We start from the raw sequence: 20,413 nt of genomic DNA, 5'->3' as shown, positions 1-20,413 counted from the left end.
TAAATGAGTAAAATCACTTTGTAGAATTTGTTTTTCTGATATGAGTCATAATAAACCTAATAAGAAAAAGTTCTAGTTTATCATTTAGAAAATGAAAAACCCATACATTATCCTGAGCCATGAATCCAAATCTATTGAAAAGTGGTAAACTTCGGTAGTCATAACTAAATCTGTAAAGTTAATTTATGGTTTTAATTCAGTTTTAGTTGAAACTTTGTTAAAAATTAGTTCCAAGAGCTTTGTCCAATGATTTAAAAATTTAACAAAGCTGTATCGATCAACTTACTTCCCCTGGTCTTTCTTTATTCTTTCAACTCTAATTTTCTTAGGTTAAACAACTCTGTATCTCTATGTCTGCTACGTCCAATCACATCACATGTAAACATCTATTCCACATTAGAAGCCTGGGATACACTCTCTGCCTTTAATGAGATGAAGCAGAGAATATATTTCAGTTTGTGAAATCTCACATACTCTGTGATTATGAAGCAAGCTGATAACTTTCTCCTTTGCTGTCTGGACATGAAGTTGCTATGACCCTTCTTAGGGGAACAAGTGTCTCTGTTAGCCCAGCACAATCCCAGTTTATACTTGATATCCTGATTTAATTATTAATAGTATCCTTTATTGCCAAAGTGTCCTGGTTTAATGATAAATTATATGTTCACCCTACTTATTTTATATATAATTATATATTATGTATATATACATATACATATACATTGGCAGGTGGATTCTTAACCACTGTGCCACCAGATAAGTCCCATGTCATATATTTTTTTAATGGAAAAATACATGTTAGTTGAGAGGAATGTTCTATTTGTAAAACAATATATCGGATATTTCAACAGTTGTTGGTATTTCAACAATTATTTCAACTTTATGATCAATTGAGTAGTTCATCCAGAATCACTCTATGTAACATAGATGTTTGTTTACTTGATTCATTGTCATAATTTGCTCAACTCTAAATCGCCTATATAATCAGCCTGTTTCTGGCAGTCTCTTCGTTATAGTTGTGCCGGCATCCACTCCGACTGCTATACCCAGAACAACTGCATGGAGTTCTGCGTGTGTAACAAAAATGGCTGGCATAAACACATTGACCTTGGCATGACACTCCACGTAGGTGGTTTGTATACATAATCATGGCCACAGCCTGCTTGGCTTGTTCAAGGTCATATAATGAGTGTATGTTTAGTTACCACTTAGAGACCTTCAGTTTCTAGTCTGGATTTGACCTTAAAATAGGCAATCCGAACACTTTTTTTTTTCTTTCAATAAATGCTGTAAAAATAGTCTCAGTTTTATAGAGCACATTATTTTGCAGGATGGGGGGGAGTAGTTGCATTAGCCACTCTCTTTAATAAGTTGCTTTACAACAAGGGATGCACATATTTCTAAGAGCTATTTTATTCTGGGCTGGAACATATGTCAGGTCCAACATGATAACACATCTTCACCATCTTCACTAAGTGTCAGTTTTACACTATCATTTGTTGGAGGATATATTAAGACAAAAGAAATACATTATAGAATGGCATACAAAATCCATATAAGGCTTTAAAAATATGAGCCTTCAAAAAATTAAGTCTTGAAAGTCTGGTTTCAGGATAAACAGATACTTCAGGAACAGAAGTTTCTTCTATTCTGAGTTCTAATTATGGGTATTTTGGTGAAAAAATTTGAGACTGGCAAATCTCAATGTCAGAGATTTTTCCATCTTTTTTAGCAAGTTAGGTATTTTTGAATGCTACATTTGCTCTGTGAGAAAAAAAGGGAGCCCTAACTAAAAACTGCTCCATGTCTGCATTGGAACAAATCTCAATGATCTCTAATCTATTAAAAATAGATATATTCAGTAATATACAAAAATATGTAACTTTATTACCAGCTATACTGTTTGGCTGTTTACTATTTAAAAAGCAAAAACCAAGCAAACAGAAAACTCTTGTCGCACAATTCCTTTTTTGAATTTCCACCAAACTTTGAAATATCTTTATGGTACTTCTTTTCTAACTAGTGCTGTATATTTATTTAGTTTTTCTTAGGGAGGGACTGTGTCAGATATGTATATAAAAAATTTTGAACAGTTAATGCTCAGTAAGCTTTTAAGAATGGCTATATTGTGAACTAGAAACTTGAGTCCTGATTGTTACAGATTTAATTATTTAAAGGCCCCTGATTGCTTCACTGTGGCATAGATTCAGTGTTCAGAGGGTAAACAATATATTTCACCGTCATTTTTCAAAACGCAGAGGTGATTTTTTTCCCTGAGTCTATAATCCCAACAGATACAGGTTTTTGAAGGATTAAACACACCTCTTCTCTAGTATATGTTTTTAATAAGGTGAACTTAAGACATGCTCATTTTTGTTTCCGGAGTATAACAACTGGAACATAATATTCCTCTCCCCAGTCTTCTCCCCCTCCCCAAATTCACCAAAGCATTAGATAAAATTGGTAGCACTAAAACTGAGGATATCTAAAAACAGCAACCTGTAACCTTGGGGATTTTGAGTGATATAAATACAATGGCTGAGAACATTTTTAGCCACAGCATTTTTGCCTTTTATACTTAGACACTTGCAAGGCTGTTAAGTTGTTGTCCTTGTGGCCCATATTAAAATGCTTATGTTTGGGAACTACACAGTTCATATCCCATGACTTTTTTTTCCTAAATGAATCCATATTTGTAACCAACTTGTAGTGTCTGGTTCAATTCCCAGCCAAACAAGCAAACACACTTTCTAAGGAGTGATAGCAATTCTATACCTATTTGTTTACAAATTGTCTGACAATGAGTCAGAAGCCTACAATTTTTTTTTTTTTTTTTGTATACAAACCTTCTTAGATCAATTTAGCAATCTGGAATAATTTCCTGTCTCTCCATCTTTACAATCTAAGAAAAGTATCTCCAATGCTTTCAGTCTTTCTGTCTGATACAGAAGTGATAGCGTGTATTTCACAGAGAAAATGCCTTCTCTATTCATTAAATTGTACTGACTTATCACAAAAACCTGGTTTCTGGTTACATCATCACTCAGTATTGCCTGTGCCTGGGGAAACATGGCTACTCTAATTAGCAGTAAATCAAAGTTCTTTCTCTCTGATGAAACAGGACTGTGAAATAAATTGTGATGGGTGAACTGCATCAGCAGCGTCAGTAATTGGGAGGATTGGCTCACAAGTCTATTATGACTGCCCCAAAGGAAACCCCACCCACTTAAGGAGAGGCTGGGGGATTGACATTTTCTGTGGTTTTACTGTGGATCTCTGTTTCCTCATACAAAGTTCACTATAATTGACAATCAGACTGTTACTACACAGGATGCTTTAATCTAAATATTTGAAGGTGCTTTCTTTTTTGTAATCTAATGAAGTAGGATTTTTAAAATTGAATCAACAGAAACATAATATCATAGTTACAAACAACAACCAAAAACATTAAAATAAATAGGAAGAGACTATGCTCCAGTGGAGAAAATGAGATGCTGATGCACATTAGTCTGTTAAACACGCACATACAGCCAGCAAAAAATGTACAATAATTAGTATGAGTTACCAGTCCCGTCTAGCTATAGTTACCAAATTCATGAGTTAGACAGTTCTCCAATGAATTTTGCTTGTGTAGATAGCCCCCAAATTACAAAACATGTTTAAAAATGCTCTTTTGCATAGCTCAGTTTAAACTGGTTAATTATAAATCCAAAATTTTAAATTATAAATAAAAGTAATAATGCTCCAAGAGTAGTATCAATATAGGAATGAACAGTCTTCAGTAATTAAGAAGTGACTTGCAAGAAATTAGAGAGCACATGTTTTTTGTCTCATTGAGCTAAGTGACCACATTGAGAATGCATTTATACACATCTGAGGAATAAATCTTTACTTCTTTCCCTTTAACCTCATTATCAAACTCTAAGCACTTCCTACTATGGCCTAAAACCACTCTCATCAATGGTTTTCAAGGTACATGTAAATGTAACTTGAAGTAATTAACAATAGTTTTTGTTGAGGGCCCTAAAACAACTGAATCACTATTGCAGGAGTTGGGGAGGCATCAGTATTCTTTTCCAGCTTTATTGAGATATAAATAACATTGATATACATCACTACACAATAATGTAATATATCATTATACAATGATATAACTGTACATTTAAGGTACACCACATGATGACTTGAGATATATCTATGTGTATTATATATAAATGATTACCACAATAAGGTTAGTTAGCACATCTATCACCTCACATAATTACCATTTTTGTATGGGTGGTAAGAACATTTAAGATCTACTCTCTTAGCAAATTTCAAGTCTGTGATACAGTATTGTTAACTATACAAGCATGTTATACGTTACATCCCCAGAACTTATTCGTCTTACAATTGCAAGTTTGTACCCTTTGACCAACATCTCTCCATTTCCCCACCCCTCAACTCTGACATAAAGGAAACAAAATCGCTATCTTGAAGAGATTTCTGCACCTTACGTTCATTGCAGCACTATTTATAATAGCCAAGACAGGGAAACAACCTAAGTGTCTGGATGAATGCATAAAGAAAATGAGATATATATAAATAACTAATATATATATGTAATGGAATATTATTCAGACATAAAAAAGAAGAAAATCCTGCCATCTGCAACACCATGGTTGGATCTTGAGGGCACTATGCTAAGTGAAATAAGACGGAGAAAGGCAAATACTGTATGATCTCACTTATATGTAGAATCTAAAAAAGGCATCAGTATTTTTAAAGTGCCCCAGAGACCACCGGCCTCCATTGCTCTGCCTACACCTTTTCGCTCCCATCCTACTACTCTCCCATGCATTCTCAAAGCTCATGCCACACTCTCTCTTCCTCAAAATCAGTTATTCTTGCCTTAGGGAATTTGCACTTGCTGTCTTCTCTACCTGGAATTCTTTTCCCCCAGATCTTTATATGGCTGTGTTCTTGATATTCAGGATTCAGCTCAAATGTTAGCACTTCAAAAAGAACTCTCTCAACCTCCCCCGTCCATATCACACTCTATCACATTGTCCTGTTTTATTTTCTTCATAGCCTTGTTTTAAAAATTATTTTATGTATTTGTATGCTTGCTTGATATCTCTCTCAACCATAAGAAAAAAGTGCCATATTGCAAGAACTTGTATTTCTTCACTATTATCCTAGCCCCTCAAGCAATGTCTAGCAGCACATTGTAGACACATAATAAAGTCACTCACTTTAACAACTATTTATTAAGCATTTGCTATGTTCCAGGCACTGTTCTAGGCAGTGAGGCTAAATAAGCCAATGAAAAAAAAAACACATAAAATATATGAACAAAAAATAAGTACATTACTGTAGCACCCCGTGGACAGATGTTAGATGAACTCAATTCTTACAAGAGATTTTCCTTTTTAGTATCACTGAATTTTAATAACTACAAGCAAACAATCCACAGAGGTGAATTCAGAATTTATAGGATTGCAGCCTAGCCTACTGGATGGAATACAAGACTTGATACCAGAGAACCGGAGTCGTAATACTGGCTCTACCAATACTCAGTAGCTATGAGTTATTAGACAAGGCATGTACTGTGTAGTTATTAGGAGCACTTCAGAGGTAGCTGCTTCCAAAGATGGGCACTTAGAATTTACTCATCCTGTTACTTAGTTTTCTCATGTATAAGATGTGAGTAATGGTAAGTAACTGCTTCATTAAATTGGACTGAGGGTCAAATAAGGCAAAGAATGGAAATTAAATAAAACTAAAAATGTACAGAATGTATTTTAATTAATAATAGCTGTGGTTACATTAATTCTCCTTCGGTTCCTCCTCAGCTTTGAAGTTTTTCATCTGTAAAACAATGAAGGTAAACTAGCATTTCTGCCATCTTTTCCAGAGCTCATATTTTCAAAATATTCTAGGCTTATCAGCCTTGCTGATTACACAAGGATCCCTAACAATGAACACTTTCTGCATTTTTAAACAAATATATATTCCATAAAAATGTAATGACTTACAAGTTTTCTTAGCTTTTCTATTTTCAGATCCTAGAAATGATTAAAATGAATAATGGTGTGATAATACTCTATGATATGCTACCCACAGTTTTGAGGTTTGTTTTTGCCTTGTTTTACCTTATCAAACTGCTGCTTTCCTAGATACCATGGATTTTTGTTTTGTTTTGTTATAGTTTTGCTCTAAGCATATGCAGCTTTCAAGTCTATTTTTCAGAAACCGTATTTTTTTTTTTTTTGACAGGATAAGTTCAGCTCAATGGAATTTGTTAGCCCACCCTTCATTACACTGCTTCTGACTTTGAATAATGGAGGAAATAGCTTTGGGTGGGTAGCCAGCCAGTCTGACTAGTCCATTGGGCACAGGCGCCCTGGTCACGGGGATCACTAATGCCTAATGCCTCTCTAATTATAGACATGTCTCATTGCTGGCTACTTAACGGCCTCACCGCAGGGAGTGACTCCACTTCCTAACTGGAAGCCTACCTTCATTAGCGTAAACTGTACATCATAACCTTCTAGTTTTACAATAACCCAAGGGCCCCTTCCTCCCAGAAATGTGGCAACGTGACAGTCTTAGTATTTGAACATGGAGACAGATGATAAGAATTTATGACTTCTAACTTTAAGATTCAAAAGGTAAAACTCAATATGATATGGGTTTAAAAGAAGCTGTCTGTGCCAATAATGGGGAATATACAGGGATTTTGTTCTACTCAGTTTGTTCTTCAGTGTCCCTTCCTTCCTAAGTGAAGCAAGGTCTATAGTAAGACTCTCAGTGATTAAATCTGAGCCTGTAAAGCAATTGAATACTGAGTCAAGATTTAATACACCTAGAAGTAAATGAATTATCACTTAACTTGCATTAGACTTTGGAGTCCTTATTTATGACTTACCTACTTTCATCATCATCATCATTATTATCATCATCATCACATTTGCTGCCTTTTATAGAAAACTCGTCATATGTTGGGCCCTATACTAAGCACTTTAGATAATATCTTTGCATATATTCTCCTAAACACTTCAAGGTAGGTTGTCTCCATTTATACAGGAAAAAACCTAAGACTCTGAAAAGTTTAGTAAGTTGCCAAGGTCACAGAAACTATGGCCAGGGTAAGATTTCAACACTTCGCTTTACTTGATTCGAAACTTTCAATCCGCTCTGCCTCCTTCAGGCTTTGTTGCCTGATGAGGATGTAGTGTCTAGACATTCAAGAGGGCAATGATCCTGCCTCTGTACTTTCACAGACAGTCGGTCTTAAACTTCTATTAAAATAATAATATAAAAATAATAACAATAACCAATTTTACTGAACACTTATTATGGGCCATGCACGTAGTACTCTCATTCAATCTTGAAAGAACCCTTATATCTTTATTTCTAGGTGAAGATACTGAGGCCTGGAGAAGTTGCATGCATGGCACACTGTCACATCTAAGTGCTGGGGCTCACTTTCATTGTACTGCTTCTTAGAGTAGCACTTAATCACATACATTATACTTAGATGTATATTAAATTGTCTTCCTGATCACACAGTGAGATTCTTAAGAGGAGGGATTGCAGCTCAGCATAGCTTCCCTACTGATTAGGATTGTGCTTGCTACATAATAAGGATTCAATAGATATTTGCTGAGTGATGAACAGTTTTAGTTACACTTAGCTTGTTCAGTTAAATAGATCTCACATAATGGGGAAAACCATGAGAATGTCTGGATGAGAACATGACAAAATTAGTGCTTTGTACATTTTTCTAGTTACACTAAAACATTACTTAGCATTAAATCTTTCACTTCTGGTCCATGTTGACCATAACGTTTTGAGAAACATTTTATAATACTGGAAACAGAGATAGCAAACGAGGAATAAATCATAATTTTATGACAGAGCAACAAAGAAGATGAAAGGCCATTGCCTATTCAAAACAGGACAATCCTAATGTCTAGTACTATGAAAAGAAGGCCAATATTTTCTGTATATTTTCCTCACTTCATTTCCAAGTGGTTCATAGTCTGCTATCTACTATGCTATAAATGAGTACTAAAAGAATGAAAAATTACAGAGTTGCCTGACAGCATCTCTTCTAACTAAAGTGAGTTTTGGCTCACTCAGAATAATAACCTATTTTGTAAATCTCAAAGCTGAAAGGGAATTTAGAACCCCCTTAGGAAACATTCTCATTTAACTGATTATGCAAATAAAGTGTAGAGACATTACATTTGCACAGATAACTAGACCTAGAATTCAGAATCAGTTTTGGAAGCCTACCTGCATCTTGCCCACAGCAAAAGTAAAACTATCAATTTTTTTCATAGAATTCATAATTTCATTATATTTTCACACATATTTGTTTTATACGAGGTAGTATACTTATACTACCTCAGTGTCCTCATGCTGGTCCAGGCCACCGTCATCCCTGGGGGGGATTAACTGCAGGAGCTCCTGGCATGTTCCCTTGCTTCTAATTTTACCAGAGTGTCTTTTCAAATGTAATTTAGATTATGTTAGTCCTCTGCCTCAGAACTTTGTAATGGCTTCTCTTTGACCTCAGAGTAAAAGCCAAGTAAAAGTCTCTTTTCAAAGGCTAACAAGGCCTAAAACATCTCACTGCCTATGCCTTCCTCATCTCCTCTTCCTCTGACCCATTTCAAGCCATCTATTCTGCCCCCGTGCTATCTACTTGTCTGGATCCTTGTCTGGATGCCAAGCCCGATTGGAGTACTCAACCCCCATAAACTGCTTGCTAATTATATACGCCTCCTTCAAGTTTTTGCTCAGATTTTACCACCTCAAGGAAGCCTACCGTGACCACTTTTAATATTGTAATCTGTTTCCCTGCTTCTATCCCCTGCTCTTAATCTCAGTTATTCTGCCCTATTTTTAAATTTTTCCATATTGCTATCGCCATCTATCTTACCATTTTATTAATTAATGAATTTGATAGTCACATTATCTCCACTGGAATACAAGCCGCTCAATAGCAAGGATTTCCTTTTTTTATATTCCCCACTGTGGTAGCCTATGCATCTTAAGCAGTACTTAGCACATTGTACTACAGTACTCCTTGTATATTACTTAGATGACTTTGATAAAATATAGTTATATATATTTTAATAGCCATAGATATAAAGTAACAAATTTACTACTTAATGTAATGATACGAACACATAAATTTATCATATAGGAATAAATGCACTAATTTTCAAAATTAAATGACATTTCTGGGACTTGCTAAACATAACAGAAAACAGTAACAGACATGAACATATTCACCAAGCTTTTAATATTTGTTTTGCTCAAGCATTGAGAGATTTTCCCATTATTCTTTTCTTTAAGATTTTTTTTTGATGTGGACCATTTTTCAAGTGATTATTGAGTTTGTTACAATATTGCTTCTGTTTTATGTTTTGGGGTGTTTATTTTTACCCCGAGGGATGTGGGATCTTAGCTCCCTGACCAGGGATTGAACCTATACCCCCTGCATGGGAAGGCGAAGTCTTAACCACTGGGCCGCTAGGGAAGTCCCTCCCATTACTCTTTAGCTATTGATTTCCAGTTTGTTCATTGTGGTTGAATAACACGCTTTGTATGATTTCAAGTTTTTTTTAAATGTTAAGGTTTGTTTTATGACCCAGGATACAGCCTATCTTCATATATATCTTGTGGGTGCTTGAAAAGTATAGTCAGCCCTCCTTATCCATGGGGGTTCCACATCCATGTATTCAACTAACTTTAGATAGAAAATATTAAAAATAAAAAAAACTCCAGAAATTTCCAAAAAGCACAACTTGAATTTGTCTCTTGTCAGCAACTATTTACATGGAATTTATTTTGTATTTACAACTATTTACGTAGCATTTACATTTTATTTACAACCATTTACATAGTATTTACACTGTATTAGGCATTTTAAGTAATCTAGAGATGATTCAAAGTAGACGGGAGGATATGTAGGTTACATGCAAATACGACACCATTTTATATAAGGAACTTGAGCATCCTTGGATTTTGGTATCTATGGGTGGTCCTGAAATCAATACCCCTCAGATACTGAGGGACGACTGACTGTGCATTTTGCTGTTCTAGAGTGGATTGTTCTGTAAGTGTTGATAAGACCCTGTTCGTTGATGGTGATGTTGAGTACTTCTGTATCCTTGCTGATTTCTGTCTAGTTGTTCTATCAATTGTTTGAAGAGGGATGTTGATTTGTGGATTTGTCTATTTCTCCTATCTGTTCTATCAGTTTTTGCCTCACATATAGTAGCTCTGATGTTTTGTGCAAATGCACTTAGGATTGCTATGTATTATTGATGAATAGACCCTTTATCATTATGTAATGTCCCTCACTATTTCTGGTATATTTTTTTAATCTGATACCTACTTTACCTGCTATTAATCTAGTCACTCTTGCTTTTTTAAAATTAATATTTGCATGATATATCTTTTTCTATTATCTTTCTTTCTGCTTGCCTATATCATTACATTTGATGTGAGTTTTCTGTAGACAACAGATAGGTGATACTTTTCAATACACTCTGCAACCTCTGCAACTGTCTTATGATTGTTTTTACATCATTTACATTTAATGTAAGCATTGATTTGTTAGGTTTTAAATCTGCTATTATCTCTTTTATTTTCTGTTCTATTTTTCATTTCTTTGTTTTCATGCCTTCTTGTTGGTGAATTAAACTGAACTTTTTTTTAGAATTCCATTTTGATTTATCTAGCATTTTAGGTATTACATTGTATATACATATCTTATCATGGTCTATTGGTATCAATATTTTATCAATTTAAGTAAAATGTAGAAACCTTACCTTTCTTTACCCTCCCCTATTTATAATTATTTTAAGTATTTCCTTTATATACATTGAGAACCACATCAAACAGCATTATAATTTTTGCTTCAACCATCAAACATCATTTAAAAAATTCAAGAGGAGAGGAAATGCATTTTTACTTTTTCTGTTTTTCTTTCTACCTTCCTGATGTCCTAAGATTTAAAAAAATTTTTCTTTTGTCTAGAGAACAGATATTAGTCATTCTTTTAGGTGACAAATTCTCTTATCTTTGCTTCATGTGAAAAAGTCTTGTTTTTCCCTTCATTCTTTTTTTTTTAATTTTATTTATTTTTTGTCTGCATTGGGTCTTCGTTGCTGTGCGCAGGCTTTCTCTAGTTGTGGTGAGCCGGGGCTACTCTTCATTGTGGTGTGTGGGCTTCTCATTGCAGTGGCTTCTCTTGTTGCGGATCATGGGCTCTAGGCATGCGAGCTTCAGTAGTTGCAGCAAGTGGGCTCAGTAGTTGTGGCACACAGGCCTTAGGGCACACAGGCTTCAATAGTTGTGGCACACGGGCTCAGTAGTTGCAGTGCGCAGGCTCTAGGGCACGCAGACTTCAGTAGTTGTGGAGCGCGGGTTCAGTAGTTGTGGTATACGGGCTTAGTTGCCCCACAGCACATGGGATCTTCCTGGACCAGGGATTGAACCCATGCCCCCTGAATTGGCAGGCGGATTCTGAACCACCGTGCCACAAGGGAAGACCCGATTTTTTCTTCGTTCTTAAAGGGTATTTTCACTGGATATAGATTTCAGTGTTAAAAGTTGGATTTTTTAGCACTTAAAAAATGCTGTGCCACTTTTTTCTGGTATCCATGGTTTCTGATGAAAAATTGAATTATTTTCCCCTATAGATAATGTATCATTTCTCTTTCCCTGCTTTCAGGATTTTTATGTTGTCTTTTGTGTTGACAAGTTGACTATGATGGCCTTAGTGTAGATTTCTTTGATTTATTCTGCTTAGGATTCATTCAGATTTTTGAATTCGTTTTTTATGTCTTGGTCAAATTTAAGAAATTGCCAACCATTATTTCTTTGAATATCTTTTCATCTCTTCTCTTTTATTTTTTTCCTTCATGGACTCTGATGACGTAAATGTTAGATCTTTTGTTGTGGTCCCACAGTTCCCTAAGTCTCTTTTCTTTCTTTGTTGTTCTATTTTATCTATATTGTTAAGAATGGGTAATTTCTGTTGTTTTATCTTTAAGTTCCCTGATTCATCTAAACTTTGCATTCTACTTTTGAGGTCATTCCTTGAGAGCTTTTAAATAAATCTTAGTTATTATATTTTTCCATTTTTGAAATTTTCATTTGGCTCTTTTTATATCTTCTGTTTTTTCTAATATTTTTTATTTCTTCGTAAAATTTGTTTCAAGCATGTTTGTATTGCTCATTGAAACATTTTTATTATGGCTGCAAAAATCCTTCTTAGATAATTCTAACATCTGTACCATTTTGATGTTGTCTGTTGATTGTCTTTTCTCATTCATGTTAGAATTTTTCTGGTTCTTGGTGTGAAGAGTGATTTTCAATTGAAATCTGGGTATTCGTGGTGTTATTTTATGAGACTCAAGGTCTTATTTTAATGTTTTGTTTTAGCAGGCCTCCTTTGACACCACTCTGGTAAAGGGAAGAGTAGACAACACCTCTTATTGCCAATTGAGGTAGAAGTCCAAGTTCCTAGCTCAGCCTCTATTTATACCTTCGAGGGGATTTCCTTGTTGCTACTGGATGGCAGTGGAACTTCTGGCTTCCCAGTAAGCCTCTGCTGATATCTCTGAGGAGAGTCAAGGCTGCCATGTGCCATCCACTGACACTATGTGGTAAAGATGGCCCTGCTACTGCTAGAAATGGTGAAAGTTCTGACTCTCCATTAGACCTCCTCTGATACCATCCTGGCAGGAGAGAGAGGACACACTTTGTTACTACAAGGGAGGAGTGGAAGTCCAGGCTCCCCATGTGGCCTCCATGGCACCTTGGATGTTTGAGCTTGTTACTGTCACAAGGGGATGAAAATTCTGGGTCTCTATTGGATTTTCTCTGACACCACCCCAGCAGGGAGGTTGGAGCATCTCATTGTAGCCGAGAAAGGGAGCAGTCTAAACTCCTACTTGGCCTTGGCTTTTGAGTGTAGCCCCTGTTTTTTCTGTGGTGTTTGGCTGAAATAGAGCAGTTATTTGTCTAAAAATTTTCTGTCTTGCTAGGCTACCCCTATCCTGATCCTTTGTCTCAGATCATTTGACTTTTGAAGGGGCTTTTTGGTGTACTCATTTGCATTTCCAGGGTGTCATTTTCTTTGGCACCCTGTCCAGAAAGTATAAAACAAGAAGAAAACTTAGGAAATTTAATGCTGTGTTGTTCTGTAGGTCACTGAGTTTCCTAGCTGGCTGGCCTTTTTCTCTCCACCTTTCAGAGTCTTCTTATGTTTGTTTTACACATAATGTTCAGGGTTTTTAGCTGTACTTAACAGAAGGAATAGAGAAAAGTACTTTTATCCCATTTTTCTTGACACAGATGTCCCTTAAAATTCATTTTTTTAGTGGTTCAACCTTGATTTTTTTAACATCTTTATTGGAGTATAATTGCTTTACAATGTTGTGTTAGTTTCTGCTATATAACTAAGTGAATCAGCTATATGTATACATATATTCCCATATCCCCTCCCTCTTGCGCCTCCCTCCTTCCCTCCCTATCCCATCCCTCTAGGTGGTCACAAAGCACCAGGCTGATCTCCCTGTGCTATGCAGCTATGCTTCCCATTAGCTATCTATTTTACATTTGTCAACATTGATTTTTAAAAAATGATACCATAACTTTCATATGTTAGATTTTAATAAGTGATATGATGCTTATAGAACTGAATTTTTGAGAATTTCTGTTAAAGTTGCTCACATACTACAGCAGTATATTTTAAAAGAGATACAAAGTAACTAGAGAGGAAATTACTACTAAGATTTTTTTTTCAGATATTACAAATACTTATCTGGGATTTATCTGTATATCAGGAAAGAAGAACATTAAATGAAATTAATTCTCATGGAAACAAGAAAATCCCAGAATAAATGACAATATTTAAATACTGAATAAAGGTCAACCTGTACATTTTATGAATATATATATATATATATTTTTTTGCGATACGCGGGCCTCTCACTGTTGTGGCCTCTCCCGTTGCGGAGCACAGGCTCCGGACACTCAGGCTCAGCGGCCATGGCTCACGGGCTCAGCCGCTCCACGGCATGTGGGATCCTCCTGGGCCGGGGCATGAACCCGTGTCCCCTGCATCGGCAGGTGGACTCTCTACCACTGCGCCACCAGGGAAGACCTATGAATATTTTTGATGAAAGTAGATAATGATGATGGCAAATGCCAACCCAAAATTTGCCTTTAGGTTAATTACTCTTAAAGCATACTGAATTAAAAGTAAATGATAAGACAAGCTTTGGCTTTTTGACTAATTTTAAAGCACTTAAAGTTTCTATTTTATGGTACAGTAATAATGGAGGTTTATATTGTTAGGGTGATATAAATTTTACAATGAAGAAAGATACTAAAAAAATACTGTGGAACATCAGTAGATTAGATTGCTGTTGTTGATGATGTCATTGTTCTAAAAAGCTCCTAAAGTCCTTTATTTCTTGTTTTTCAACGCCATATTGGTAATTCAAGATTACTTTTTCTAGCATATAGATAAAGGTAAATAGCATTTGGTATACAGTACTGACAATGATTGATTTTTATGTTTCATTTCAAATGTTGGTTTCTCAATGCAGCTTATTTTAGATTTTTTTAAATAATGAAAAAACATCTAAGACATGAAAAACTGTCAATTTCCACCAATTTACATTTATTTTAACACAACAACAATAAATAACAGATTTTAAATTAGTGTATTTAATTTTGACTGGCATTAAGACATTAAGTTCTGGCATATTAGGCAATGATTGAGGAGCCTGGATCAGAGTGTTTAGAGAGTAGAGTTTCTGAGTTCAGGCTCTGGAGTCAGAATGGCCCAACTTCAAGTCTGACTCTGTTACTTGCTAGTTGGTGAACTTGGGAAGTCACTTAGACCCTCTAACCCAGAGGTCCCCAAACTTTCTAGCACCAGGGACCAGTTTTGTGGAAGACAGTTTTCCCACAGACCAGGGGAGGGGAATGGTTTGGGGATGATTCAAGCACATTACATTTATTGTGCACTTTATTTCTATTATTTTACATTGTAATATATAATGAAATAATTATACAATGCACTATAATGCAGAATCAGTGGGAGCCCTGAGCTTGTTTTCCCTTGACACTCACTGATAGGGTTTTGATATGAGTCTGCAAGCCATTGATTTATTGTGGTCTCAGTGCAGTCAAACCTCTCTGCTAATGATAATCTGTATTTGCAGCCACTCCCCAGTTCTAGCATCATTGCCTCAGCTCCACCTCAGATCACCAGGCATTAGATTCTCTTAAGGAGCATACAACCTAGATCCCTCGCGTGCGCAATTCATAGTAGGTTTCACTCGCCTATGAGAATCTAATGCCAGTGCTGATCTGACAGGAGGCGAGCTCAGGCGGTAATGGGAGGGATGGGAGCGGCTGGAAATACAGATGAAGCTTTGCTCGCTTGCCTGCTGCTCACCTCCTGCTGTGCGGCCTGGTTCCTAACAGGCCATGGACTGGTACTGGTCTGTGGCCTGGGGGTTGGGGACCCCTGCTGTAACCTTAGCTTTCTTATTATTAAATTAGGATAATAATATGAAATTGTTAAAACTTGGTATCACGGTCTCCAGATATCTACTGAATTAAAAAAGGAGAGTGAATGCTGGAGAATTTGAGTGCCTAGTTCTAGGTGATTTTGGATATCATGGACCATTGATGAAAGTAAGTCCTAAGAATCATTTCTTTTCTAGCTCTAAGGACTTGGAACAGTTTTGCTTTTGCAGAGTTTGTCCTCTCTTCATGATGTGCTCTAAATACCAACTGGCTCCAAATCATCTGTTCCAACTAATATGTCTAAAGCCTAAAATCACCAGCTGTATCATTCCTTTGAATTTATGTCTTGAAGAACTCTTAACAAAGAACTTAATTTTTTAAAAAACCTGCATGAAATACTTTTATTGCCACAATAAGACTTGAAAATTGCATATGGTGAAGAGTGATAAAGATGAAGGCAGTTTCTGCAAAATCAGTGCATAGGAGAAAAAAAGGGAAAGAAAGAAAACACAGCAAATGTCCCTGTGTCAGAGACCTGGAAATAAAACACAGGGCGATAAATCTATAATTATCAGCATCAATTTTGAGAATACTAAGGATAGTGTGTGACCTATAATTATTTAGGAAATTTTACCTAAATATTTTGTTCCATGTATATATTTATATATATATCAGGGCTCCAGTGTAGTTAGGTCTTAAGCCAGTAGTTCTGAAAGAATGTGCTGTATACTAAACTGCCTAAAAGTATTTCAGAGTAATTATTACAAAGTTTGACTCTAGATTGTAGAATCTATAATTCAGAACTTTTAAAATCCAGCTCTTTCAAATTTTTTTTATTTTATTTTAAGATTTATAGCACTATGTCTGGAACCAAGTAGAAGAGAAATAATGATTAGGGGAAAAGGATGGTGGTATTGTGTTTTAAATTACTATCTATCCTCAACTATAGCCAATTTTATTATTTTATGCCTTTTATTTCTTTTCATAGACACTCAGGATTAAAAGGTACATTAAGATCATCTGTTAATTTCCTAAGGAAAAAATCATGAATGTGCATGACCTGTTTGCTGTAGGATGGTCATCACAAATTATTTATAAAAAAAGAAAAACTCATAACTTAAATGTCCATCTATGGGGGAATGGTTATATGTGATAAAGGCACAAGGATGGGATAATACTTAGCCAATATAAATCATTTTTCACAACAGCATTTAATGACATGAAAAATATGCATGATACACTGATAAACTAAAACAAAACAAAGCAAAACGAAAGTTGATACCTAAAGTTATCTCTCACATCCTAGTCCAGGCAGAGATGGGATGGTCTTTCTTGGAGCTTAATCAGACTCAGTGATTTTCTTCCAAAATATAAGCAATTTATATCTACTTATCTGGATTCTAAGCATGTGAAACTAGAATATCAGCACTCTCATATAAAGGGGAGGGGCTGAGAGAAATAGCATGAATTAAAGAACTATTTGAAAGTTATGTGGACAGTCCTCTTCATTCAATACTCTACATGCTATTCTTAGTTAAAATCAGACCCACCATAAAGAAATGAATATGCAATTAGACTATATTTCGATTTCATTGAGTTTTTTTTTTAATTTTATGGTATGTTCTTGAAACAATAAGAAATAGTCATATATTTTACTTTTAAACTTTATATTAAAGGGCTTTTGATAATAAGCCTTCACCAGAAATTCTATATATACTTCTGTCCCCATGTGTTTCCTCAAGGTGTTTTCTTACCCTCAAGACCTAACTCAGATACCTTCTCTGCTAAAAAATAGTCCTCATTCCCCACAGTCAAAATTAGTCTCGTCTTCTTTTGTGCATTTTGATTACTTTTTCTTATAGCAATTATCATATGTCATCTTGCTTGTCTACTGTTACACCAATTTCACCCCAAGAATTAGTGCTTAAAACAATAATTTATTAGTGTTTTTTGTGTTTCTGTGGGTCGACTGGGATCTGTTGGACAGCTGTTGCTTGGAGTCTCTCATGTGGTTGCTGTCAGATGGCAGGTGAGGCTGGAGTCATCTGAAGGCTTGACTAAGCTTGATAGATAATGAGGCTTTTTAACTCACATGTCTGATGCCTAGGCTGAGATGAGAGGAACAGATGAGGGCTGGCTGGGCATTTCTGTTTCTCCATGTATTTGCTCCATGCAGCTTGCTTGGGCTTCCTTACAGCAGGATAGTCCCAGGATAACTGGATTTCTTACTTGGAGACTGGCTTCCTCCAGACTAGTGTTTCAAGAGTCATAGGCTGGGGCTTCCCTGGTGGCACAGTGGTTGAGAGTCCGCCTGCCGATGCAGGGGACACGGGTTGTGCCCCGGTCTGGGAAGATCCCACATGCCGCAGAGCGGCTAGGCCTGTGAGCCATGGCCGCTGAGCCTACGCGTCCAGAGCCTGTGCGCCGCAACGGGAGAGGCCACAACAGTGAGAGGCCCGCGTACCGCAAAAAAAAAAAAAAAAAAAAAGAGTCATAGGCTGAAGCTGAAAGGTTTCTTATGGCTCCTCCTTGGGAGTACTAGAACTTGACTTCTACCATATGCTATAGGCCAAGGAAGTCACTAAGGCCAGCCCAGATTCAAAGAGAAGGGAATTAGATTCCATTTCAGTACAAGGAGCAGTATGCTCCTACAGGGAGGGAAGGCACTGATGGTGGCCGTCTTTGGAAACTGCCTACCACAGTTAGAACAGAGCAGAATTTCACTGCTGAAAAGGATTTAAAAGATCATTTGACTCAACTTTCTCATTTTAATGAAGAGAAAAAGAATAAATAGAAAGATGAAATAATTATATATAATGTATTCATTAAGTATGATATACATAATATAGACTTGCCTCTCTTCCCTTCATGAACTAAGCCCCCATCAGTGTGGCAGGATTGTTCACAGCATGTCTCATGGTTTGTTCACAGCCTAGCAAAAGACTGTAAATTACATACACAAACACTTTCTAAAATAATTAGTGTATGTTGTAGAAAATAAGTTTAGCTGTCCTGCATCTCATTTTAAGGAACAAGAAAAAAGCCCAGGTTTCCTATTTTGGCTGCATTTTGCCCTGGAACATGTACACTTTTGACATGACTTAGCTGTTGTTCTGTGTTGTAAAATCAACCCAGGAATATTTTTTTGAAAAATAGAATATATCTAGTTTTGTAATTTGACTTTGGAACAGTGAAAATTGTCTATATCTGTAAGACAAAATTAAATCAAAATGAGAATAAAAAACATTCCTAAAAATGAAAAGCAAAATGAAATAAATAAACTTGACTGTGTTGAGTTGGTGGCATAATTGCATAAATGGGAATTATTTCAGATTACTTTAAAGCATGGTAATTTGACTGTACATTTTTAGTAGGATATACCCGAAGAAAAAAATAGCTTTAAAAGAAAACAAAAAAACTTAAAACTGTTTTCAATAATTATATCATTAGTAATAATTTTGTATTATTATTCTAATATAATTTGGTAAGCGTAGTAGCATAAAACAATAAATGATTATGTTAATATCATTAAGAATTAAGAGTTTTCATAATAAAAAGGGTATAAGTATAAAATTAGAGAAGTTAACCAAAAATTCTGTATTAATAAATTTGTATTTGAAATTATTTGTATAAACTCAAGATATATATTCTTATAAATGTGCATTTCTTTGTACTGTTCAGTAAAACATCCTAGAAACAATAAACAATGGCTATTCAGTAGCCATGAGCACCATTAGTGCACAGATTCTGATCTCTAAATACCATTTCCTACTAAGTCAAACTAAGAGTCCTTGGAAAAATGGTTGATTTCAGGACTGGGACAGGAAATGTACAGGATAAGCCTGGAATATTTTGTGATAACAGAAAGCAAGGAAAACTATCAAAGAATATTGAGAGCATCATCATGTCAAAAGGAATCAGGAGACAGCATGAAGTATATCTCAATAGCAAAAATTGGGACAAATTGAGAATCGATAAGACTAACAACTGAATAATTAACAAAATAACTGAATAATCAATAATAATAACATTTGGTCAATTAATCCATCCAGTATAATTTTAACAATCTTATGAGTTCATAATTATACTTCAAAAAAAAACACACCAATTTTGGACATCTTTGGAACATACTTGGGGACTAATTTATTATTCTGAAAACTGATTAAAAAGGGGTAAGGGAGAGGGTAAACACTTAACTTATATTTTCTGTATAAATTTTAGATCAAATGCAATAAAATAGTAGATGTGGAAAAATTTTCTCCTTATAAAATTATCTCAGTTAATAAAAGAAGGAATGATAAAATTACCATATCATTTTGTAAACCTTTAAATAAATTAATAGGCAAAGGCAATGATGATCAGTGACAGCTAACAAAAAAAGTGATAAAATTGAACATTATGATCCTCCCAGTAAAATACACAAAACACTTAGAAGTAGTCCTGTCAAGAAGTTAAAATTCAATCAGTTCAATCTTCCAAATTTAATTACGGTTAACAAGAAATGCAGGAGACAGACGAGCATGCTAAATGACATCAGAGTTGTTAATACACTGTAATCTGTACTGTAAGAAACTCTACAGAAGTACTTCACAAACTTTAACATATGTATAAGCTGCCCAAAGACCTTGTTAAAATACAAATTCTGATTTAGTTATTTGGGGTGGGTTTGAGATTCTTACTTATAATAAGCTTTCAGGAGTTATCAATGCTGCTGATCCATGGACCACACTTTAACAAGGCTCAATAAGGTAAATTTAATTTCTTTAAAAAAATTTGAAAGGAAATAAAAAAGAGAAGTGACCTAAAAATTAAAAGTGACTCAGAGACATAATAATCAAATGCAGTGTGTACACATTTG

This window comes from Phocoena sinus, chromosome 16, assembly GCF_008692025.1.
Source record: "Phocoena sinus isolate mPhoSin1 chromosome 16, mPhoSin1.pri, whole genome shotgun sequence".
Taxonomy (NCBI): Eukaryota; Metazoa; Chordata; class Mammalia; order Artiodactyla; family Phocoenidae; genus Phocoena; species Phocoena sinus.
The sequence above is the reverse complement of the archived record's forward strand: the minus strand, read 5'-3'. Positions refer to the sequence as shown.